Source organism: Felis catus, chromosome A3 (genome assembly GCF_018350175.1).
Source record: "Felis catus isolate Fca126 chromosome A3, F.catus_Fca126_mat1.0, whole genome shotgun sequence".
Taxonomy (NCBI): Eukaryota; Metazoa; Chordata; class Mammalia; order Carnivora; family Felidae; genus Felis; species Felis catus.
The window spans coordinates 130,291,944-130,318,506 of NC_058370.1; positions in this window are offsets into that span (position 1 = coordinate 130,291,944).

The following is a 26,563-nucleotide window of genomic DNA, read 5'->3' on the forward strand; positions in this document are numbered from 1 at the left end:
CACTCACCAAGAAAGACAGCGTTGTGGCCCCTAAGACAAGCCTCAACAATGTCAAAGAATTGAAATGATACAAACTGTGTTGTCTGACCACAGTAAGATCAAACTAGAAACAAGACAACAGGAACGACATTAACAGAGTAACAAGAGGATTCTCTGAATAGGTGGGAAATAGCACACTTCTAAATAATCCATGGGTCAAAGATGAGGTCTCAATGGATCTAAAAATAACACTACTAAGTACTACTGAAAAGAACACATAGAAAGCAATTCTATACAATGACTAAGTGGGTGTTACTCCAGTGATGCAGCGATGACTCAACATTACACAATCATTGTAACTAATAATATCAACAGACTAAAGAAGAAAAACCACGTGATCATATCCATTGATGTATAAAAATAATTGGACCAGAGTCAACATCAATGTATGGTAGAAACTTTCAGAAAATAAGGGATAGAGAATGTCCTCAAATTGATGAAGAGTATTTACCAGAGACCTGCAGGTCACATTGTGCTTAACGATGAAAGACTAAATGCTAAGATTGGAGGGTTAAAAAAAAGTTAAAACTCAACCAGAGTCTGGTATTTACATAAGAAAAGAGAACCAAAAATAGCCGCACCAGCTTTGAAGTCAGGTGTGCACCATGACTGTGACATCGATAGTGTCGTGTATCTGCATAGCCAATTCTGGAAGAACATTGGTCTGCAACCTAGTACCAGAGATCCATGGGTCAGGTGCAAGGTAGATGGATTAAACAGAGCTGTTAACAGAATAAAAAAATAGCAGTGTTATAAAACTAAAGCATGCCTTCCTTAGTCTGTGAGTAATCTGAAATGTATACCAGAATAATACTATGTTTCTTAATGATGATATCAAAGCAATATATCACTGTGATTACAATATGTTGAGATGCTGCATCACAGCTGTCCAAGAGCTGCAGCCTGTTTGGCTGCCCCACAGCAATACTGCAATTTTAATTAACATTTGGGGAGCAGCAGATCAGTTCAACAGTCCTTCTCATTTAATTGATAGCCTTTTGAAAATTGAGCTGCTTGTTTCATGCATGGACCATTGCTTCCCACCTGCAGGATTTATTTGGATGGCTACCTGTTAAATCTTATCTGTAATCATCATGAATTTGAATGCCCATCATTTCTGTTTTGAAGTGCATTTCAAGGAATGAGCTCAAATGTTAAAGAAGCCATTTTGTAACAGAAAAGGAGAGAATAGTTTTTTTTTCTATTTATTTGATTTTTTTTTTTAACGTTTATTTATTTTTGGGACAGAGAGAGACAGAGCATGAACAGGGGAGGGGCAGAGAGAGAGGGAGACACAGAATCGGAAACAGGCTCCAGGCTCCGAGCCATCAGCCCAGAGCCCGACGCGGGGCTCAAACTCACGGACCGCGAGATCGTGACCTGGCTGAAGTCGGACGCTTAACCGACTGCGCCACCCAGGCGCCCCATATTTATTTGGATACTTCCCAGAGAAAATCTACAGGATATTCTATTTTTTTTATACTGCTTTAATGTTTAAACAAGCATGCAGGTCTATTTCTTAGATGCTAATATTAGTCCTTGAGGTAGAAATGATATAATAATAATAATTCCATGGATATGTTTTCAGACATACTGTGGACACTGTTGCTTGTGTATCCAATATCATTCTCTTCTTCCTCCTCAACAGAGTCCCAAAATTCTTCAGATATTTACCTCTCTGACAACTTGGCCAATCTCTTTCAGAAAATAATGAGCCTATTCACAGCTCCACTGAGTAGTTTGAGAAAATCAGAATAACTGTATCTCCTTTTTTGATATTTGAAGCAAGAATGGTGATGCTGATCTAACACAGATCAATAAGATACCGGGAGTAGTTTACCAAAGCTTCTGTGAAAGTAGTCTCCTATCACTTCCAAGGGGTGAGGGTATCCTTAAATATCTCAGTTTTTGTACCAAATCTTTATAAAGCCATCCTGTCTTCAAAATCTCATTTATGCTGTCCTGCAATCTAGTGAGAAAGGAATTTCTTGGATATAAATGTAATCAGTTCTGGGAAATGTCATTAATGATCAGACAAGATGTGGACTGATAATTGACCATTTAATTTAACAATATGGAGACCAAATTGAGGACCTTGATAACATCAAGTGCCTTGGGGTATTGGAAACCAAAGCTTGAATGGGGAGGGTTCAAAAAGATGTGGAAGAATAAATTACAGACAATTGGAGACAGTGCAATTGTCCATCAACAGATGAAGGGATAAATGGAATATTGTATGTATACACATACTGCCTATATGTTTCATATAACATGTTTCATATATATTGTATATATCATATGCATAATACATATATAATATGTATCATATATACATTTCACGTATATATGAAACTGAATATTACTCAGCCATAAAAAGGAATGTATGCTACAGTAGGGATGAACCTTGGATATGTTATACTAAGTGAAAGAAACCAGTCGCAGAGGAATAAATATTGATTTAATGATTCCACTTATATGAAATATTCAGAATAGGCAGATTTATTGTGCAACTACCAAGGGCTGGGGGAGTGGAAAATGGGGAGTCATTGGTTAATGAGGATGGGGTTTCTGGTTGAGGTGGGAGGTTTTGGAATAGATAGTTGTGATGGTTACACAACATTGTGATTTTAAAATACCACTGAATTATACGCTTAAAAAATGGTTGAAATGGAAGATTTTGTGCTATACATATATATTTCTCGCCACGATAAAACCTTAAATATTACAAATAATCAGTATAGACAAATCTTATACAGAATTTCTATAAAATAAGTAGAGATACTGAGTGCTAGCTGGACAAGTCAGTACGAGGAAACACAGTCTGGAAAACCGTAAAAATCAGGTATTGTGATTATCATAATTAATGACACTTAAGGACAGAAATAAATTTTCAATAATGACATTTTGAGAATGTCGCCGTGGAAACATTTTAACGATAGCTGAAAGAAAAGTGGGAAACAAAGGTTTTCTCCTTGAAAACCAAGACTGTAAAGCGGTATCTTTTGAAAAGGACATAGTTGGCTCTTTGGAAGTAACGAAGAGGTGGGTCAAACTGTATTATATACACATCATTGTGAAGGACAAGAGGTGTGTACTGTGTGTTCAATCATCCCATGGACTCTATTGACAAGTGTTTTTATGTGGAGGGAATATATTATTAGGCTTGCAGTTATTAAACTAAAAATGCTATGAAAGGTTATTCTAATTAAAAACTCTTCTAGAGGTGAGAAAGAAGTCACTGATGAAGCACTTGCTCAAATCACTAGTTTAATTCAGATTAATGAATCTACGAAGTAGTCACAGATTGAATAGGATATAAAACAGTAGAAGGCATCCTCTTTACTGCATGCTCAATAATCAGGACACAAACTTTTTTAGATGAAAAATGCCAACAAAGTTATTCATTTAATTGTAATAAATTAAAGCCCAAAACCAAACCAAAAAAAAAATTAAGTTCAGGGCATAAATGTGTTATGAACACATTTTATATTCCTAAGTTACATGTTTACACTTCTGTGTGTAGAAGCAACCTGTTTTTCAAGTATACTTGTTTTTCTGCCAACGTATGTTACTCTCACTCAAATTAGAGCTAGAGATATTTGAATATGTGATTGCAAAAACAAGTAGGAATGGCCACTAAAATAGAAATAGGCATAAGACAGAGACACTTAAATCAGAATGGGAACTAAGGAAGGTCTTCCTGGAGAGGGTTATATTCGTCTCATGCCTCTTAAAAGATGAATGTAAACCAGCTCAAATATAACATGCATTGACGAAGGATGTACGTAGCTCAGGGAAATTATGAAAACACCATCTATGACCAGTAAGTGCCATGCGATGATTGTGGTGCAGTTGTAATTATAGCAGGAGAAAAAGGATCAAACTAGATGACTCACGTTTTCTTTTGATTTATGATCTACCTTTTTACCTGACAGCACTTTGAGAGAATTACATGAGAAAACGTACATGAGCAAAATTGTTCTTTCTTCATGGCTACATTGGATTTTGCACCAGTTCATTCATTAGAGAACAACTCACTAAGCACCTGCCACGTCCAAGGCCCCATGCTAAGATTGAGTGACACATCATGAACTAAAATTAACGGAATACCCCCGCCTTAGTTCATATTCTTGAAATAGGTTATCTTTTCTTTAGTCCTTGCTTCATTCCCATGTCTCTGTATGAGATGGTGATAAAGATCCTCAGATGACCCCCTAGTTATTGATAAGAATCAGGGACATGCTTGCAGCCATGATTCCCTGTTGCTTTTCCACAAACTACAGACAATGAAACAACTTCCTTGTTAAGTAAGATTTGCAAAACCAAAGCAACCAAAAAAACAGGTGAGGAGGATTAACAGACTGCTCTTTAGGTTCGTCTAAGTGAGGCATCTTTTATACTTTGATAATAATGGCAGTAGGGATACGTAACTCTTTCAAATGCTTATTATGTGCCAGTGCAGGACCATAAAGCCCTATACATGCATAATTTTCTTCAATCCTCACAACTCTATGCCATTTAACACTATTTTATATGTTTTTTAAATTTATTTTCCTAAGCTACATAGTTACGAAGTAGCAAACATAGATTTTAGTTTTTACTTTATGTTTAGAGGAGGGGAGGAGGGGAGAGAGGCCAAGGCAAAGGGAGAGAGAGCTCCACGTCCAAAGGGTACAATGCAGGGCTCGATCTCAGGACCCTGAGATCATGACCTGAGCTGAAATCAAGAGTTGGACACTTAACCAATTGAGCCACCCAGGCGCCCCAAAATGTAGATTTTAAAGCCGGGTGTCCTATACACCTTGCACTGTTCAGCCTCTGAGACTTACTTTTCTAATTCTCCCAGATTTTGAACCTTGATGTGAAACATGGCCCAGACAAATGCAGACTCTGTATCTTGAGCAGTTGCCCGATCAGCCAATGAAATACATAAAATATAATATACCACTGCTATCCTTGAATCACATAGGTTGTTCTATGGGGAATGGGATGATTGGTAGTAAATAGATTCTAATATAATTTTCAAATTAAATGAGATGTAAAGGAGACTGAAAACATTCACACGTAACTATATAAATGCTATTAAAGAATTTGTCATATCTTATTCTAGATTTTTATTCATATTATTTATATATATCATATATACATAAAATAATTGTACACATGTAACACGATATGCGTATATGCATTAATCTTTCTTCCTCACTTTGTCATAAATTTTATACTTACTTTGAACTTTAGAAGGACTTTGAACGTTATAATCAGATATATACACAGCACCCCCAACTCCCATTCTCTTTACAGCAGGGGAAATCGAGAATAAAATCAAGATTCTTCTCTCTTCAAATCATTTGTATAAGTATATATTCTACAAGTACAACAAAGAATATCCGACAAACCAAGGTTGATAAAGTCCCAGATTAGTTTTTGGCTGAGCCAGCTTAAATGCTGAAATGTTTCAGCATAAGAAGGTAGCTATTTGTTATGCTTCACAAAATACTTGGCATTATTAATTCTACTCACACTGTTACCTCTATTAATATTAAACAAGTTTTATTATCATCAGTACCATCTATTATTTTTAATGTTTTTGGGGGCCATGTAAGTGTGTTTACATATATCGTATAGATTAATCATCATTCAACATTTAGCAGATAAGGGAACCGAGAAAGAGAATAAACAGCATGTTCAGCACCACCCAACTTACGAGTCCCATTTTCTCTTCAGTTTTATTTAACACACCCCGTTCATCTATCACCATTACTGAAGACCCCACTGTAGGCCATGCGCTGTGTTTTTACACATGTTATTCATTCCTCAGTAAATTACTTAACATTTTTAGGTAATGGCGGTCAATGATAATGGTAAACGCTTTCACGGTGCTTTAAAATAATCTAGAGAGCATATTAGGTTTACAATCACAGGTACATGTCTAGAAACTTTTAAGGGACAGACGTGTTTGTTATCCCAGGTTTGCAAGCAGGAAACTCAAACCCAGAGTAATAAAATGATTTGTAAAACTCCAGGCAGCTGGGTATGCCGGTTAAGATTAGAACCTAGGTGTTCTGAATTGTGACACTGCTTCCTCTCATTATACCTCACTGACATGTACGAGCCTTAGTGAACTCTCTGCTGAAAGCATTCCACTCTTCTGCCTCCCCTGTGTACCTGATTAATGTTTACAGAACTTAGACAGCTATTCATTTTAAGTATTATGTTATATACAAAGGCTAGTCAGATTAACGAGAGCTTTAGGATTGATTGAAGTGTTTATCATCTTTAGGAGTTTGACTTTCAAAAAAATAAAATCCATTCCAAAAAGTATGTGGGTGGAAGGTCTTTGCAGTGTTAATTTCCAATTGGTAGTGTTGCAGTTAATTTCCAATTTTAGGTAGTGTTGTAGCCAACATTTCCAGTAAGAGAGACATACATTTTTGAGCAAGATGGACACTGTTAAAAAGAATTTTATTTTGATCCATAAAAACTGAGATCATTTCTATTTTCAACAATAAATAATTGTTACTATGTATTTTCCCCTAGGACAAAGAAGTGTCTATTAAGGGAACAGTACTTGGCTTTTGTCATGATTCTGGTCCTTTGACATTGCTACTCACTCCTAAATTAGCTTTCTCCTTGTACTCAGAGAAAGCAGAAAGCCGCCTTGGCAATGCAGGGTGTTACGTCCTCATGGTATTCATGAACAGGGAACGAGATCCCCCGGTTTGTGAAATCAAGATGTCTGAGAGTCGATGTGCCCAAGGTTTCCTCTTTAATCAGCTGCGGTACGCTGCACCCTGAACTCAAATTATCCCTGCAACAGGAGTAATCAGGGCAGAATAAAACCTGGGTGATTCTCCTTGGCCCAGTTTATCTTCTCACAGCCACGGGGAAGGTTGCTGCATCAATCAAGTCTCCAAATAAAAAGGTAATTATTTCTTGATTTCTCTGGAGCAGATGCAGTGAGAACAAGGTTGCTTCCACTGAGAGTCCCTACCGTGTTGCCAAACAGCAGCGGTTATCTTAGAAGACAGAAGTAATTACTTGCAAGATGTTCCTGTCTTTTTAGGTAGGGCTGAGCGCTCCTCATTAAGATTCACTTGGCATTGGAGCAACTACCACGGGTCAGGCACAATAGTAGATATTTTCATGTGCATTTAGTGATTTAAGTGCACTTAAACTTCTGACGTGGGCACGCATACACACGCACATGCCTGTATGAACACTGTAAAGTATGCATCATCCTCTTACCAAAGTGAGCGAACAGGTCAGGTGAGCAAGTGACATGACCAAGGACTCAGAGCTTGCAGGTGGCTCAGGCATAATTCAAGCCTGTGTTACCACATCCCATGCTCTTCCTCCCCCCTTCTCATTATGAACATGTAGTAGCTTACAAAGCCTGTTTCTAATGCAGAGCACACACATCCGTACATACACCATAACAGCCTGTCATTGCCGTTTTAAGTATTTATGACAGTAGTTCTAATCCTTTTTCCTCAGTTGGGTCACAGGAAATGGGAGGAACACCCTGGGTTTTATCCTAAAGAGATATTGAGAGATACTTAAAGGATTTTTTAAAAATGCCAGTATTATTCTTTCAAAGCTTACTTAGCTCATGAACTCCTGTAGCCAAACATGAAATATTATGTGAAATACAGCAATTAGCTATATTCAGCATTCCATTTCTTTTTCATGTCACCTGGGAGAAAACATACATTATATATTTGATCTAGCCATTGAATTAGTGACTAGACTGTTTTGCCTCACAACTATCCAGTTCTATAGAAGATTGGAAACTGAGATGATTTTCTAATGAAAGCTTAGCTTTCTAATGACTAGAACCAAAGCATTATCAGTCTTAGAAAAAAAAAATTTCTGAGGTAATGTGTATGATTTTGGTTAAAAGTAACGAATTTCCTTTTTTTAAGAAATCGTCTTGCACTGTTATTTTTACAATCAATACATTAATAAAGACAAAAGAAAAAGAGTGTCACCTCTTTTCCTAGACCAGGGTTTCTCAACCTCGGCGCAGCGAATATTTTATGAAGTGTAATTCTTTGTTGTCCTATCTTATACATTCGTTGTAAGATGTTTAAATGAATCTCTACCCCACACCCATTGGATGCCAGTAGCACACTTCACCAGTACACACACACACACACACACACACACACACACACACACACACACCACACACCAGACATTGCCAAATGTCCTGTAAGGGCAAAATTACTCTCAGTTGAGAACCATTGGTCTAATGATCAACTCTTGGGTCCAGACCCATCGATTTGCAGCTGGACCACGAATTGAGAAAGTACACTCTTACCCCTTTAAACACGTGTTGCTATAGTGCTTGCTATGATAAGGTATCCAGGTTCCAGTTCGTTTCCACACAGGCTGGAAATACTGCCAGCAGAGAGCTTTCAGCTTGCGGTCCCCACTGGAGTTCTTCAGATGAAGAGAGTCCTCTTGCTCAATGTCACTTTGCCCTTCTGGGGCAGCCTGTATCCATGCTGGGGTAATAAAGGCCCAGTTTTTTTTTCTCAGATTCAGAACAGATCTGAGGGACCCTCCAGATTTAGATCTCTCCAAGAGTTGGAGGAAGCTTTCACTGCGAATGGAAACTGCTGCTGCTGTGCAATCTTGTTTTCTTTCCTTCCCTTCCACAGGCAGTATTCTCAAAATAAATAGTTCCCTAATGAATCTGCTTCACATCAGGCCCTTCTTCCCAGGGAACCTGAACAAAAAGGGCTGGTATCCAAATTGGTCTGAGAAAAATGTTTTGCAGTTGGATTTTGCCCTTGGATTACCTACTGCCCCAATGGAAAAGGGGACTCCATCACCGGTGGTAGGCGGAATGCAGGTAACCCCTGGTACAAGGTAGAGAGTTATCCAGAAAACTTTCAGTGGTGGTGAACTGAGATAGTAAACATTCAGGAAAGCAGTGGGAGGGAATTCACTAGGTGATGTGATGTTAAATATTTGAGGAATGTTAGGAGCAAAGTAGTTATAAGGAGAGTAGAATTGAGTCGCTTTGCTAAGCTTGATATATGCTTTGGAAAAGGTAACAAAGATATGACTGATTAATTTAGACTTAAACTCGAAGCATGGATGCAAATGGATATGTTGTAGTATATAAAGAGGATCTCATTTGTTGCAGCTAGAGCAAAGAATGCTGGAGACCAGGTCTTAATCACAAGAGTAGGAGAGCTATGAAGAAAGTTAATTTCTCAAATTAAGCGTGTCTACTATGACATCACTGGAACTCAGACTGGGAAGAATGGGAGTCTGTATTATGAAATGAGAATATCTGAGTTAATGCATCTGAAAATATCATATCCCCATGTTCTCCTAGAGTCTTCCCCTCTGCACCTACAGAAGTGGTCAACACACTCCTGTTAAGAGATAACACCTGCCTTACCCTTTTGTATCAAGATGACACAGTGACCTCTCCCTTCCATGATACATGATTTCACCCTCATGATCTGCCTCTACATCCTGTTCTGTCCAGTAGGTCAATAACCAGAGTAAAGTCACAACATAACCCATGTGGTGACATCCTAGGCCTCACAGGGGGGTAAAATGACCACTTCTCCAAGGAGTTTAAAGTTTAGCCAACACTTACAAGTAACGACCAGTAGAGTAAACATGAGACTGGACTCTGAAGTGATAGTCAAGGGCTAGGTTATAGGGTAGGGCACATAAAGTTAGATATGGAAATACTGCTCAATTTTGAAGTGTTATCCAAGGGTTCAGTCCCCCTAGAGAAAAATGTAAGCACAGAGTTGAAGCATGGAAAAACTGATTAACCCATACTCAGTGAGGTAGAAATGCTTGACTTGTCATCAGATTATGCACAAGAAGAATAAAAGACTTAAACAGATGGGCAAATTAGAGAGGGTTTGACATGTAAACTGGAAAAACATTAGAAACACTGAATTACTCTCTTCCATTGGAGTATACTTAAGAGTGTGATGGCAGCATGGGCCCCAGAATCTCTAAGTTCAGTTGTAGGTCTCCATGTGGGTCATGATAACCGTATGGCTTGTCATTATAGAATTGGGCTCATTAATTAAAAACAACAGAGATGGGATGGCTGTTACCTGTGAGGAGCCAGGGGGATACAATTATCATAATGAAGGTCAAGTCGGGAGTAGTAAGCAAGGAGATCTGTCTTGCGAGAGTTATGGCTTCCTTAGATGTAAATTTGATGGGCAGCCAGTAAGGGTAATGTTTAATCTGTATTAACAAATGTACCAAGGAGGGATGTTAGGAGGTTCTGAGCAACTACCACCATTAAAAAACAAAACCAAAAACATCACCTTTTCTCAGTTTCTGTACCTAAGCCAATTTTGGACACACAATCCTTTAAGTAAAGAAGAAGGTGGGTTTCAAGAAGAACCCTGTGATACTATACAAATAATGACACCTTCAAGTCCTTCCTCAAAGGGATTTATGGCACTTCATTTAACTAACGGCATATTTAAGAAAGGGGATTACCTAACATTTCAAGGACTGTTGTACATAGGGTCTGAGGAGATAATGAAACCTAGAGACTTGAAGCATCATCACGGGCATACCCAAGCTAGTTAATAAATGGAGTCCAACCACAGTTCAGCTTGTGTGGGACTGTTTCTCCTGGATGCTTCCTTCACCAGTGCTTATATCCTTCATTTTTTCCCCCCTGTATACTTGGAATTGACATAGGAGCTGCCACAACGTCTACATTGATGCTTACACCTGTGGAGTAAGAGCTAAAATTGTGGGGAAGGGAAAATAGAAGCCTCTGAAACTGCCTCTCCCCCTGGCCCAAAAATAAACCTCATGCGGTATTTCATCCAGAGGGTTGGTGGTCCCCGTTTAATCCAGCAGCCCAGCCTGATTCTTTCAGGATGAGAATGCAGTACTGAAAACTCAAGCAAATAGCAGTCCCAACCGGGTGCACCTTCACAGCGTGATAACTGATCATCAGAACGTGGTAGATCTTCTGTTAAGTATCGGTGTCAAGAAGCAAGATGTTTGCACCCAAGTGGTTCACTGGGGCATATTGGTATTCTCTGTCCCGATTTTGATCGTAAAAGGACAAGTGCAATGGTGATGACCTAAGAAGGGCATGATGACAATTGGTTCAGATTCCTTGAGGATCAAGAGGTGGGTCCTGTCACCAGTTCAGCAGAGATGCTAGGTGAGGAAGAAAAATAGGGAATAAGGGGATAAACATGAGTAGTAGCAGCTGTGGCCTAAAACCAGCTAGAGGATATAATTTGGTCCCTCAACCTTCCTTTACTTTTTAAGTTGCTTCCAAGAAGATGGGCCCCTCAGAATCCCAGGTAATCTGTTCCCAGTATGTATGTGTGTAGCCCGTGTGTGTGGGTGTGTATGCGTGTGTATTTGCATCTTGCGAGGGCTGGACGTTAGTGAATGTTTTGACACAACACCTAGCTCTTTCAGGAATGAAGCGTTGATTCTCCCAGGTGCTTAGGGTTCTGCCAGCAGATAGCGCTCAGCAGTTCGCACTCCATCACCTCCCCCAAGGTTAAGCCCACTCCCAGCACAGCCTCTATCCAGTAGGTCATCAGCCTCAGGGTATAAAGGCCCAGCCCTTCCTCTAGTTTGGCAGCATTCTGAAAGACCACCTAAGATGGAGGGCTTCTCTGGGAGTCAGGTGAGTTTTTTTTTCTAGTTGAGACTACGTTTTAGCACAACGTTTTTCTATGCCTAATTTTACTTTCGTGGGTGTTTTCCCAAAAGCGCTCCCTAAGAAATCTTTGGCATGCTAATTTTTGTCTTTGGGTGAACTTCCCAGAAAATTTAATCTTCAGGAGATAGCTTACTACCAAGGCTTTCTAGCATATGAACTCAGAAAGGTATCGTATGATTTTCATCTTTTTATTCCTAACCATTCTTAACATAGCACATTACATGTGATGAGTATATATTGAATGAGCCTTGTTTATGGAAGTTCATTTTCAATTTAAGCAAAATAAATACAAACACTTTGGGTAGCCTGTCTGGATCTAAGTCACATGTCCTTTTTCCACTATGTCACTTTGCATAGTGACCCCTAGGAACACAAACAGCTCAGGTCAGTTTCACATGCATTATTCTTCAGAACAATAACGGAGTGTAGCATTTAATTTATTCAAGAAGCCTCACCTTGAAATTGACACTACAAAGGACAACGAAGGCATTTTCCCTGTCCTAAAGAGGTTCATAATGTAACTTAAGGAAACAAACTGAAACATAGCTAATTACAATGCATTGTAATGAAGGTTAACAGAGGGAATGTATTAAAAAAAAAAAAAAGGAAGAACAATTAATTCTACCTAAACTGTACTTTGTAGTTTTAACAGAGGGAGGTATGTAGTCTAGATGTGGTAGGATACATAATAGTTAAATGAAAAAAAGAGTAAAGAAATCCCAGACAACAAAGAAAATACACAGACGTTCCAGAATATGACTAAGAATGGTAAGGAATGAGTTTGATACGTGGGTGTAGAAGTCGAGTGGCCTACAGGGCAGAGGAGGCCTGTCCAAAGGATTTTATAAATATTTGTTGGCACAGGGAATAATCTCATCGAGGTAATTGTATTAAATCCTTCTCTACCTAGATGATGTATAAGAGTTTTTAAAAGCTTGATTGAGAAGACTAATAACCTGTCCAAGTAGTTCAGGGAAAAGGTGATAAATGTCAGATCTCTGAGGTGAGGAAACACCTGCCGGAGGGTTAATCTACGAAACCTAGGATTGACTGACAAGCCTGAGTGTGGGTGGGAAGCTTGGGCAATAATGATCTAATTACTGAATCATTATGTCATACATCTGAAACTAATATCAACTGTACTTTAAATATAGAGGACTGAAGGGGCACCTGGGTGGCTCGGTAGGTTAAGCCTCTGACTCTTGGTTTCAGATCAGGTCCTGATCACAAGGTTCATGACTTTGCGCCCCTCATCAGGCTCTGCACTGGCAGCACAGAGCCTGTTTAGGATTCTCTCTCTCCACTTCCGTTCTTTCCCTGCTCACTCTCTTTTTCTCTCAAAATAAGTAAATAAGCATTAAAAAAAATAGGGGACTGTGGAGGATTCAATCTGAGGCACTTAATATTTTTTTCCTCTTCATCTGCTTTGCTTACTTTGAGGCACTTTAAGGCACTTTGGATTGCATGGCAATATGGGGGGTTGATGTCCAGGTCAAATTCCAGAGTTAAAACTACGTATGGATGTATAAATGGACTCTGCCACACACACCCCATTCACTTTGTGATGAGTAAAAATGTTTGGCATTGCATGAGGCCCCTAGAAAAGTATAAAGAGGACTGATAATACAGAACAAAAGTCCTACACATTATAGGCATAATGAAAATTGGGGATGCAGTGAAACCAGTGGACAGTTAGGCAAGGCAGTAAATGCAGAACAGATGAAGTAGAACAGATGAAAACAGTCTAGTAAATCCGAGTCCTACTATATCTAAGCTTGCAATGTATAAAAATGTTAACCTCACCAACTAATACTCCCAAAGTGGTGAGAAGTGTATTCTGTTGTCTACCAAAGTTGCACGTAAGGGGGGGGAGGGGGAATACAAGTTGTCAAAGTTCAGAAAAGCCTATGTTAAGAAGTAAAAAAAAAAAAAAAAAAAGGGGGGTATGTCACTAAGCTAAAGCTCGGCACCTAATGTGGGAACAGCACCTAAACTAGGAGGAGAAAGGAAAAGAAGAAAAAAATCATTCCAAGGCAAAAAGTCCAAGTAAGCAAATATTTAGCCAGAGCAAAAGAGAGAAGAGGGAACAGTTAATGAGGTAGGAAATTCAGAAGAACATAACACGCTGAATTTACAAAGATAATCTGGAAAAGATGTGCCATAGTATTAGAAGCTTCCAAAAGATCAGATTAGATTATAACTGAAAAATGCTAATGTCAGTGGAAGTTTGTAGTGACATGACATTAATAACTGGGGCTGAAAGGGTCTGCTGGGAGCTTTGGAATCAAAGGCGATGTTATTGGTATGAAATGGCACTTAAGGAGAGGAGTCCTTAATCTTGATGCATTTATCTACTCCCAGCACAGTCTGCGGGGAGATAGATGATGCACATAGGGCTTAAAACCTCTTCACGTGAATCGAAGACCATCTCTGGTGGACCTAGGCTAGGACACTTGGAGCCTTTCCTGGGCCACAAGAAAGAGTCAATGTTAGAAAAATAAAAACCTGCTGAATGATACGTGTTTTTTGTTTCTTATGCCCACAACATGACATTGGCTCCCTATGAATACTGTGCCGGAGAATCAGAAACGCACAAATTCTTTAGAATAAAAGGAGTCATCCACCTACCCCAAATCCCTTTCTATTTAGTTTTCAAGACCTTTCTTTGGTCCTTTCAGAAGCTAAGAAAACTAACCCCCCTCCTCCCCCATATTCCAATTACTTCATCTGACCACACTAGGTACAAGGGATAAAATGGAGATCTAATAGCAAATAATACTTCAAAAAACAAAAAAACACTTCAATAAGTGTTCTTCTGGTCTTATTGGATGGAAGCCAAGATGTAATTATCTTTATCAAGAAACTGTGTGTGTGTGTGTGTGTGTGTGTGTGTGTGTGTGTGTGTGTGTGTGTGTGTGTATTCCTGGAAACATCTTAGTGTTTTTTTTTTTTTTTTTGGAAAAGTTTTGAGTTTTAAGTAACCTCTATACCCAACATGGGTCTCAAACTTACCACGCCAAGATCAAGGGTCTCCTGCTCTACTGACTGACCTAGCCAGATGCCCCTGGAAACATCTTGATTTTTTTAAAAACCCTTTTAAAATCTAACTTGTACACTAAGGAAAATGTGCCAGTGAAAAAGGTTCAAGATTCAATATTCTGTTATACCATGTGTGGAGTTGGGAAAGGAGGAGGAAAGGAGGATATCTGGAAACCAGTTAGAAGGTTAACTTTGAACAACAAAAGGAAGTCTATGCCAGGATAAATGAGTACAAAAAATAAAGGATTTGATGCCATTTACTATTTTCTGTTAAGTACATGGAAAGGATGTATGTTAAAACCACAAGAAAATAAATTACTTCTCACTGACACAGTACCTATTCGATTACTTTTTCCTTTATACATATGGTCACAGAATCCAAATGAAGATATGCAGATGCCAAGAAAACCCATTTTCAAATGGATGACCTTTCCTATGGGTCCATATAATTCCAAAGCAATGAATGAGTTGAGTGTATTAGTGAGCTAGTTCAGTCTTTCTTATGAATGTGTAATTGGTCCCCAGTATGGGTGGATTTATGCTTGTCACCCATTTCAGTGTTGAGTAGTCCAGCCACAACAAAATGTAATAAAGACTGAGTAGAGATAGAAAGTTCTCTAGAGTTAGAACTATTTGGTTGTATCTTTAGAGGTAGTCAATCATCAGTGTGATTCTCCACTAAGAAACATCTGTTTGTACTCCATATAGCCTTCTGAATTGGAGTTTAACCTCTCTAGTACTCCTATGTCACATTGAGAGGGAAAGGGAAATATGCCAGTGATCCAAAGAATTAATAAAAATACCATGCATAGAATAGATGTCACCTACAAAATTGGAATATAAATGACTATTTGGTATACTTGGGCATTATATGAAGTGAATACAATTTGAATGTAGAGTAACTTGGAAAATTATATTTCATAATTATGTTTAAAATTTCTAAAATATTCATGAAAGTGGATATGTACATGTTAGGTTTCCCCATGAAATATTAGACATGGCTAAATCAACTCATTGTGTAAAAGGGCACAGAGAATAACCTTTACCCTGATGACCCTACAGGATGCAAGTGTTGGAAGACTGCCAAACTTTATATGCATCAGCTCCATCTATTAAACAATTTTTGGTAGTTACCTGTCCCATGCCATTTATTCTGTAGGATCCTTTCTCCTGAGATCCTTTCTTCTGTAAGTAAAAGAAATCTAATTCAAAACAGATTACATCTTCCCATTCAATAACCTCGATACTGGAGATCTCTTCACTTGTGGTATTCTAGGTCTTCTGCTCTTTTGGATTCTCTTGACTTTGATCTTTCTGTGTATTGACTTCATGCTTAAGATGATAGCAATCCCAGGGGTACCTGGGTGGCTTGGTCCACTGAACATCTGACTTGGTTTTGGCTCAACTCATGATCTCCAGATTCTTGATTTCAAGCACCACATGGTTCTCCACACTGACAGTGCAGGGCCTGCTTGGGACTCTCTCTTTCTCTGCTGGTGCTCTCTCTCTAAATACATAAATTTAAAAAAATGGTAGCAACTCCAGGTAATATTTTCCAAAATGTCAGTAATTAGAGGGATAAGATACTTGTCTTTTGGAAAAGAGGATCTATTATAGAATTCTCCTTGAATTTCATTGACCAACATTGAAGCCCAGGTCATTTAAAATTAGTTACCTTGAAAAGGGTAAACTTAATTTTCATCAACTAATCAGGGTATAATTTTGGAGCTGTTAATTTGGGCACTTTTGCTAGAGTCATACATGAAGGGATAGATAGCTGAATAAAGTTGTTCCCTTATGGCATAATTTTTTGTAGACCACTGCAGGAAACCATGGTGAACATATCTCCTGCTATCAGGAAGCTTATAGAATCTGTTATCCCTGCCCCACTTTCTCCAATCCTACCATTGCATATAATGTTCCATTATATCACTTTCAAACTTGTCATTGACTAATAATTCCTTCTCTTCCTTACCCTCTATAAATGAAATAGACTTCATTATGTGCATCTTCCCAAGGTGAATTCAGCTACTTGCCAAGACCACATTATCATGACATTACCCAGCATACTTTCACACCTTTCTTTACCCTATATTCAACAAAGTAATTGATCATTAAATCCTAACCACTTATCCTGTACATCTATGTAATCTGTCTATATTACCAAAAGTTATCCTTGTAATACTGCCATTGCACACTAAATCATCAATAGCAATCTCTGTTGACTCTGGTCCTTTAAACAAAAAGGAAGGATAGAATAGCAGGAGATAGGAAACCATTATAAAGGGAATAGGGGTGGAAAGAATATAGAGAAACTGAGGAATTAAAAAAAACATGGAGAATATTCTGGGAAAAATAAAAAGTTGATGTGTTTTGGAGCACAAGATATGCAATTTCACATTTATAAGTCTACACTAGAAAACAAATGAAAGTTTCAAATGTAAAATTGAAATAATGGAGGAAAAACACATTTATAATAAAATTTATTCCTAAGCATGGTCCTTCTTTAACTGTAAAGTGTTTGAACGGGATCCTTATAATATACCAGGTCATCAATAAACAATAGCTATTCTTTCCTTAGGTGGTGGTTTTCTGAACCACAGCCTTGCCCACAACCTCGTTCTTTATCAATTATCCATAGGCAGAGCTCCCCGGGTAACTGTGGTGCCCTGGCCTTTTGTCTTTTTCTGGTGACTGCTCTGGGTCTGCACTGACTTTAGGCCAGCAGGTTGGCCCCACTTAACAGCCCAGGATGGTGCATTTGATGGCTCTGAAGAGTCTGATTTTTATGGAAAAAAAAATCACAGCTTGAGGGTTTTCTAATCTTGACTCTGTCACTTACTATGGGAATCATCATGAAACAAACCTCTTCATTTCTCTGACCCTTACCAAAGCCATGCATCTGAAAAACTGGTGCTAAAGTCTTCCCTTACTCTCAGGTGTAGAATAAATGATATTACGTACTAGGAGATAAATACCTTGCAAACCTCATTTTGCTGATTCATTGTGAATATTAACTATTGTTTCAACTGTAAGACCACGGAAAACGCTGGATGAGTAAGGACTGAGCAATTATTCCTAGTAGAAACAGAGGGTTTTAAGTTTCTGTAAGCCTCTGATCATATTTTCATCAACTGATCAATACATAACTTTGTCTTATGTGTTTCTGTGATGATAGCTAATTATAGTGTTTTATTAACATTGAACTCACAGCCCACAACACTAACTCATGCCCAAATGAAGCTTCTCTAGCACATATATTTTCCCCTTGAGGCACATCATCACATCCTTGTGCTTAGAAACACGAGACAACACTTCAGCAGTAGGCTTTAAAAGGAGTGTTTTAAACAGTGAAATCACAACAAAAGCCACAAACATGGAAAAAGGTACCAAATAAATCATGAAATGGACACTTGTTTATAGCTTGAGTGTTAAAATAAGATCATCCTGGTTTGACATCAGCTGGGAAAGTGCATACTGGGTGACTTGGGTGCCTTGCCACTCTGCACGTGTCAGTGAATGGAAAGTGTCCTAGGCGTTGATTCTGGCTTACAAAGCTTATGGACTAGTTTGAAAATATGGAATCCATGAATAGTGAAGACCCTATGATTGGACTCTAATCATAGGTTGGGGATAGGTAAAGTTCCTACACAGGAGCCAGGTATAGGACTGTTAATTTTGCCTTCTCTTGACTTCAGGGTTCTGTCTGGAGCCCAGTATCAGGTGTTTACCTTCTTTCTCTTGATGTCTTAGCCAGAGTTCTCCAAAGAAACCATATAATAGCTGTGGTGTGGGTGTAGAAACAATGGTGAAATTCCAGTCTAAAAGGTGCCAGGCTTGAGACCCCAGAGAGGCCAATAGTTTAGTTCAAATATGAAGTCAGGAGAAGACCAGTGTCCCAGCTGGGATAAGGCAGGAGGTATTACCCTGCCCTCCTTCATCAAAATAGACTTTCACAACGGTACCCAGAATAATTGACCAAATATCTGGTCGCACCATGGCCCAGTGAAATTAACTCATGGAAGTAAGCACCACAATTGATATCTTCTCTTTTTGCGTATATATCACGAAAGAATATATATCAGGTTATATGCATATTATAAAACCTAAAGCAGTCAATATTCTCCCCCGTTTGTTATCAAAGCCCAGAACCGCATTCTGGCGATGGTCCCTTCCTTGGCTTCTAAGGATCTAGAAGGATCTAGATCGAAGAAAGGATCTAAGATACAGCTTGGTGCTCTGCACACATGATTGCATCATTCTAAGGCTCTGCCTCCTTGTCCTCATGTAACCTAAGGGTCCAAAAGGCTAGAAAGAGCGAACATTTTATTGAGTGCTTACTTACAGGACAGATGCTTTTCCAACTATCTCATTCAATCGTGTTAGCCATAAATGATAGGTACTGTCAGTAATACTGTTGTAAGGATGAGCCAGAGATGTAGAAAAATCTGGTAACCCAAAATTCTATTGGGGACGACTCCATCCTGGATTAAACACACTTGTTCTGATTTCATATTTTGTGTTCCTATCTGCTCTGATCTACTCCCTCTGACTCGCCCTGATTTCTACTGTTTTTTTTTGTCCATTAGAAGGAATTAAACAAGTTGAAATATTTAGAATCTAGCAAATGATTAACTCAGGTATTTATGGAATTTGTGGAGGCACTGAGTTTTCTGGGACCTAGGACAAATGGCTTGCTTTTATCTAGCTTCTATGGAAAATTCCAGGTCTAGCTGTTGAAATGAAATAAGAGTTCTCAGTCCACAAAAAAATGATTTTATTCCCAATCTGATGCAGTCCGGTGTGATTTTGATGAATTTCAGAGAACTGACAAACATGAGATATAGTTCATTCCAATTTCAACCAAATTATCTCTGCCCTTTTGCAGTTTATCTGGGAAAGTTTAATTTCACTTGAGAAGTCAAGTTTCTCTGCGATATTTTTTTCAGTTCTTTAAAACTGAAAAATACACTTAGTTTCCATTTTAAATATATGTGCCACAGTGAGGCATTTTATTCTGCTTTAAATCATAAATGACTAAAATTTGAATTTTGAAATACTATAGGAAAATATATCAGCCAAGCAATGTACCATGAAGAAAATAATGGGCCAAACAACTTAAAGTGTAAGCTATTTCACTTCTCTGTCATTCGAAAGCAGGAGTGGTAAGGTAGAGGTTGAGTGGGCAGGACACGAACAAATTGCAATATTGGGAGTTAAGGAGTTACTCTGAGGGATGGCATGATTTTCAGTGGTTTCCTGTTGCTTTTGTGTGAATATTAATAGCTTCCTTATTAGGATTGTAGGAACCCTAGCGATGTGATCCCCCTACCTAGTTCTCTCTAATCTCACCCATAGGCTCCCATATATACCCTAGGTCAGTCATGATGAATATCGTCTGGACCCTTGAAAATTACCTTATTTTTTGCCTCTGGGAATCCTCACATTTTGTTATTTCTTTGTATCAAGCGATCTCCAACCTGAATCACCACTTTGATTATTATTCGGACATCCTTTGACATTTAGGCCAAACGTTGCACCAGCGTGAGCCTCACTGGCCCATATTTTGAAAGAGTTATTTATCTGAAAGCTCAGAGCTTATGCATATTCATATCCTCTTCTACATAAAACTCCCTTGTGGAGCACCTGGTTGGCTCAGTCAGTTAAACATTGATTTTTGGCTCAGATCATGATCTCCCTGTTCGTGAGGCAGAGCCCCACATCAGGCATTGCGCTGAAGTGCAGAGCCTGCTTGGGAATCTCAGCCCTGCCCCCCTCTCCCCACCCCCCCCCCCCTCCCGTCACCCCCTCCCCGCCCCCGTCATCCCCACCCCTCCACCTTCCCTTCTCACTCCCTCTCTCTCTCTCTCTCTCTCCCCCCCCTCTCTCCCTCCCCCTTCCTCCCAGAATAAACCTTTTTTAAAAAAAACTCCCTTGAAATAGCCACATTATAGAAAACATTGTGTAGATACTTTTTCTTGATCTCTTTCAAGTCATTCACTTGGTCAATGGCTACCTACTGAGACCTCTGTGTGTAAGCAGTCTTTCAAGTAATAGTGACAAAACCCACAAGACCCTATGAATTTCACCTTCAAGTGATTGCAAATGCATAATAGTGTAGGTAAGTGTTAACAAGAATGGGGAAATTCAGGGGTGCCTGGGTGGCTCAGTTGGTTAAGCATCTGACTTCAGCTTCAACTCTCATGGTTTGTGGGCCCGGTCCCCTCGGGTTGGGCTCTGTGCTGACAGCTCAGAGCCTGGAGCCTGCTTTGGATTCTGTGTCTCCCTCTCTCTTCCCACACCCCCCCCTCCGCCCCCACTTGTGCTCTGTCTCTCTCACTCTCAAAACTAAGCGTTAAAAAAATTAAAAAAAAAAAACAGGGAAATTGAAAAAGGTGGGTGCTAAATAAAGGAAGCCAATGATCAGGGTGTCCATTGGCTTGAGGAAATTTCTGGAACCAGAAACTAGAAACATGACCAACATCCTTTGTTTTCCTTTGTTCTTCTCTCCAGAAAGAGTCCGACTTATTTTTAACATTCCCTCTCTCTAAAGGCTGTGGGTTTTTATGTGACTTTGTGAGTAAACACATGATCCAGAAATTTAATTTCCTGTCCCCCCCCCCCCCCCCCAAGAGAAAGGTCTTTGATTGCACTAGCTTGGTCAACTTTTGACTTGTGGTTTATCAACTATGAACACAGCTGGGGGCATGATTAAGTATATGAAATGGCTGCCACCACTATAATCTTATAAATTGGAAGATTAAAAAAAATGCAAAGAGCTCTGAATTCTCTTGACCTCAGCATATCCATATGGCAACAGGTTTTATGTCCATTCTGATTCCCTCTGTACCTGATAACCAAGTAAAAACTATTTCCCCTGGGGATGCTAACCCCTGTATACAGCCATTTGGCTACTCCTAGTTTTAAAAAATGAAGGCAATGTAAATGACTGTTTGTTTCTGGTTGGGAAGTGATTTTTATGACTTAAAGCAATGAAAGAGTTAGTAGAGGAAGTAACTAGAATACATAAAGTGTATTGACTATATCTATAAACCACATAGGTACAAGGCATATGTCCATAGGACTTGTGAAATCTCATCCTGCCACGTTGAGCTTCCATTAATTTATCTGTGAAACCCTCAATCTGCAATGCATATTTATTATATGTATTTCACATGTTCTATGTGAAGTTTTTCAAGTACTGGGGAAAAATTTTTCTTGCTTTCTTGACTGTGTTTTTGTGAGGATCAGAAAAAAGAGAAATGAAGTGAATGATGAAAATAATTTATAAAGTACCTAGAAAGGGAAATAATTACAATTGAACAAGATAAAGGCTTTTAAAAGGGTGTTGCAAATTCTAAAGCATGGCTCTATTTGCAGTGTCTTTGTCAGGCTTTCTGGGAGATTGCACAAAAGCTCTGGGGCAGTATCAGCTAGCCATCTTGTGGAGTCTGAAGGAATTAGAAGATAGAATCAATTTTCCTGCTGCATTTGTTTTGTGCAAGATGACTTTATTATGTATACCCTGAACCATGCTTTGTATCTACGAGGTTCACTGGCCCTCACTGCCGTGTCAGCACCTGTAGGTCCCCATCAGTGCTTCCTTGGGGGACAACCTGAGGAACAACAGCCAAGGTTTTCAGAGTTTGCCCACCCACGGTAAGAGAGGTAGCAGGAATTCACCAGGTGTCCAATACAGATTTGAAGTCCCTGCATTTGTATTCTTTCTTACCCACTGAGTTCATTCTTATAAATAGTACTTGCTCTAAGTATATAGTTCTTAGCCCCAACAAGTAAACATCTGGATTTTTGGCTGTGTAATATACAGTGTATCGTTGCTGAGGTTGTCTTTGTCCTCTAAGAATCTATATTTTTAATCAAATAAAATTAAACTGCTGGATTAAATATTATAGCTTGATCTCCTGGACCAGAAAGCCTGTGAAATTGCTTTAAATCTGGATGCCAGTGCTAACTTCTTAAAACCTATGGTAATGTAAACAAACTAGGGGTGCCTTGGTGGCTCAGTCGGTTAAGTGTCCGACTTTGGCTCAGGTCGTGATCTGACAGTTCATGGGTTCAAGCCCCACATCCGGCTCTCTGCTGACAGCTCAGAGCCTGGAGCCCACTTTGGATTCTGTGTCTCCATCTCTCTCTGCCTCTCCCCTGCTCACTTGAGTGCGTGCGCGCTCTCTCTCTCTCTCTCTCTCTCTCTCTCAGAAATAAACATTAAAAAAATTTTAAAAAAGAATGTAAACAAATTAATAATACAAGTTAAATGAAAATGTTCTTCCCATCAGCCTTTTCCTCATTTTGTCTTCTGTCCCAACTGCCCTACTGCATGCAGACGGATAACTGCTTATTCTTTTAGACTCAAACCAAAAGTCCCACCCTACTGGACTTCTTCTTTGACTTCCTGTAATTCTGGTCCTTACATCTTCGTGTTAGCACTTAGCACATTGCTGGCTCACATAGGTAATTAAATGAATGGATTGTGTTTATGACCCTAGTAGGCAGATCAATTCCCTACCCCCGCAGGCCAAAATCCTCAGGAACTATGATAACGTTAGTTTACATGGTAAGAGAAATCATATTGCAGATGAAATTTTTATCAGCTGAATTTGAGATGGGGGAGATTATCCTGAGACTCCATCTGTTCTCAAGGGTCTTCTAAGTCAAAAAGGGAGGCATGAGGCTCAGTGTCAGAATGGTGCAGTGTGAGCAAGTCCTGGTTAGCTGTGCTCGCTTTGGCAATGGAAGGTGGGCAGGAGCTAAAGAATGTGGACCGCCTAGAGACACTGGAATAAGCAAGGAAACAGATTGGCCGCCAGACCTACAAAGGGAATGATGTCCTCCCAACACCTTGATTTTTAGCCCATGGGGACCCGTTTCATGCTCCTGATCTCCAGAACTCTAAGATTTCAAATTTGTGTTGTGTAATGCTTGCATTCCTGGTAATTCTCTACAACAGCCCTAGGAAACTAATATAGACACCACAATATAAAATAAGGGGTTTGGTTTGTTCTGTTTGCATATGAATACCTAGGATTTTTTTACCTCCAACAGGGATAAAGTTGTGTGCAGTGTCTTTCAATATCAAAGGATGTATGATACAGTGCAAATACAGTGAGTTTAGAAATTAGATGGCTCTGGAATCCTAGCCCAACACAGGACATTTGTGACCTTGGGCTAATCACTAAACTACAAAATGGTTTTGTTTAATAGAGATAACATATACCGCACAGGGGCATTGTGAGGAATAAGAAAATATATGTAAATCATCTGCTATGTGCCACAGTAGGACGTCAGAATAAAACAAATGTACCACAGTGGAGACCAGCATTTTGTGTGGTTAATGCAATGAGGCATAAGCACCAAATGAGCGGCTAGAGTTCTGATGAGGTTTCTGGATGACAGCAGAACTGACGTGGGCCTGGCGTGAAGGGAAAGGTTCGCATATGTGAATCCGGGGTAGGGAAGGGCACTCCAGCCTGTGTCAAAACTGGGCTCAACATAAGGCAGGAGGGCAGCTGTCTAGCCAAATGGCAGGCAACGCAGTCAGGTGCTAATGGGTGTGAGTTCTGGAGCCAGCCTGCTTTGTTTTGAACCCTGGCTCCATAACCTCCATACCGTGACAGCTTAGGTTCACTGTTTAAACCCTTTATGCCTCTGTTTACTCAACTGTAAAAGGGAAGGTAGCACTGGGAATTTATTGTGTAAATATGTTTCAAGCGCATACACAAGCTTGATAAAGCAATAGCTACTGTTAGTGTTTTTACAGCACGTACGGGGGGATGTTAATCTAGAGAAGGTGCTCTGAGATGCTTTGCAGCTAACTGGAGCAGAAGCCTCTTTAAACCTGCAGGAAAATGTTTTTGATGGAGGAATCTCAGTACTCTTAGGGGAGTGGGCAAGAGGGTTCAATGAGAGTTCAAGTTCAATGAGCATAAAAATTATCTTTTGCTGTTGTGGTAGTTCACCAGTCCATCCCTAGACCCAGCACAATGCCTTGTCCATAGTTACTCTTTAAATATCTACTAATGGACTGTACATGTCTAAAGTCTAGCCTATAGCGTGCAGTCCTCTATCGGCCCCATTTTTCTGTAAGCCAGAATGTCACTGAACCCGAGTGAAACATTGGAGATCTTCCGAATCAATCCAGGTAAGCCATAGCCTAAATTACCCAGGGGTAAGAGTCTGTACTGGTCCACTGCCCGCTCGTGTGACTTTGAAGGAGTCATTCCAACTCACTGAGTCTGATTCTACCTTTAATGAGGTGAGAAATCTGAGTTCTGTTCTATTTTGTTTGATTTTTTTTTTCTTTCATTTTTTTAAATGCTCATTTTTGAGAGACAGGGCATGCAAGCAGGGCAGGGGCAGAGAGAGAGGGAGATAGGATCCCGAAGCAGGCGCTATGCGGTCATCAGAGAGCCCTGTGTGGGGGCTCGAACTCACAAACCGTAAGATCATGGCCTGAGTTGAGGTTGGACACTTAAACGACTGAACCACTCAGGCGCCCCTATTTTGTTTGATTTTATAAAATGTTGATAACATAACCACGATCATGGAAGTCCCAGTTCAGATCCTCTCTCTGTGTCTTATCTGCACACTCTCCCCCTCATATTTGGGAGTATAAATGAACACTGTAGACGAATCAGACACTGATCCATAGTCAATATTGAATGAGCCCCTTCCTTCTTTCTCAACCTCAACTTATGGAGGGCAGCACCTGAACAGCACCAGTACAAGGGTGTTTGGGCTGAAAAGTAAGAGGTTTCATTGAATTGGTTCCATGGCTTGTCTCTTCAGGACTCTATTTTCAGTGGAATTGTCTTGTTTCTGACATTGGCATTTAACAAATAAACTCCATCATTTTAGTGCCACACAGAGCATTATATCACCACTAATACATCATTTTTCTTGGGGAATGATATCCGTATCAAGATGTGTGGTAAGAAAATATAAATCTTTCTTCCAGTAACCTGAATAAGAATTTTAAAAAGAGTAATGATTCTATAAGATTGTTCATAAGAAAAATGAGGCTGGATTATTTAGGCAGTGTTGATTAGAAAGTAGAAAACAATCATTTGCTGTAGTTTCTGATTTATGGTACCCTCTTAGTTCATACATTGGGGTTATTTGCTCCAGAAGGAAACTGTAGACAAATTCATAATTCATAATATTTCGAAATATGCATATGATGAAGTAGCTAGTAGTAATAGGGGAATAGGAGAATAGATATTCCAAGGCTTTCTCTACTGTTTTCAGGATATTGATGGTACTATTTTTATTATCAGAAGTAATCTTCATGCTTATCAATGCGTCTTTTTCATAATGACTGTGTAAGATCCCACAGGTATAACAAAAATTAGGAAAACTGCATAGGAGACTAACCAGTTCTTCCAGTCTCTGGCTATGAAATGAATTCCCTTAATTTCATGAACTCCACTTTTCACATCAATGAAATGAGTCTGATATCGTCAATGTTCTGCACAAAAGCATTTAAAAATGATAGTGTCATCCCACAATTATTAGCATGTGAATGTTGGTTTAATACTGCTTTGGTGCAGGCCTTTGCAAACATGAAAAATATAGGCATTTACTGTGTTCACCAAAGAGTAGGATCCTTCCAAGCATGAACTATAGATATTGACCTGGATTTCTTTTTTTTTTTTTTTTTTTTTTTTTTGTAGGTTTTTCTGGTAACTGCCTCCTATTGCCTGCTCTCTGGTGTAGTGATTCATCATTTTGGTCCAACACAGTATGAGGTTTTATGTTTTCAAAATTTTC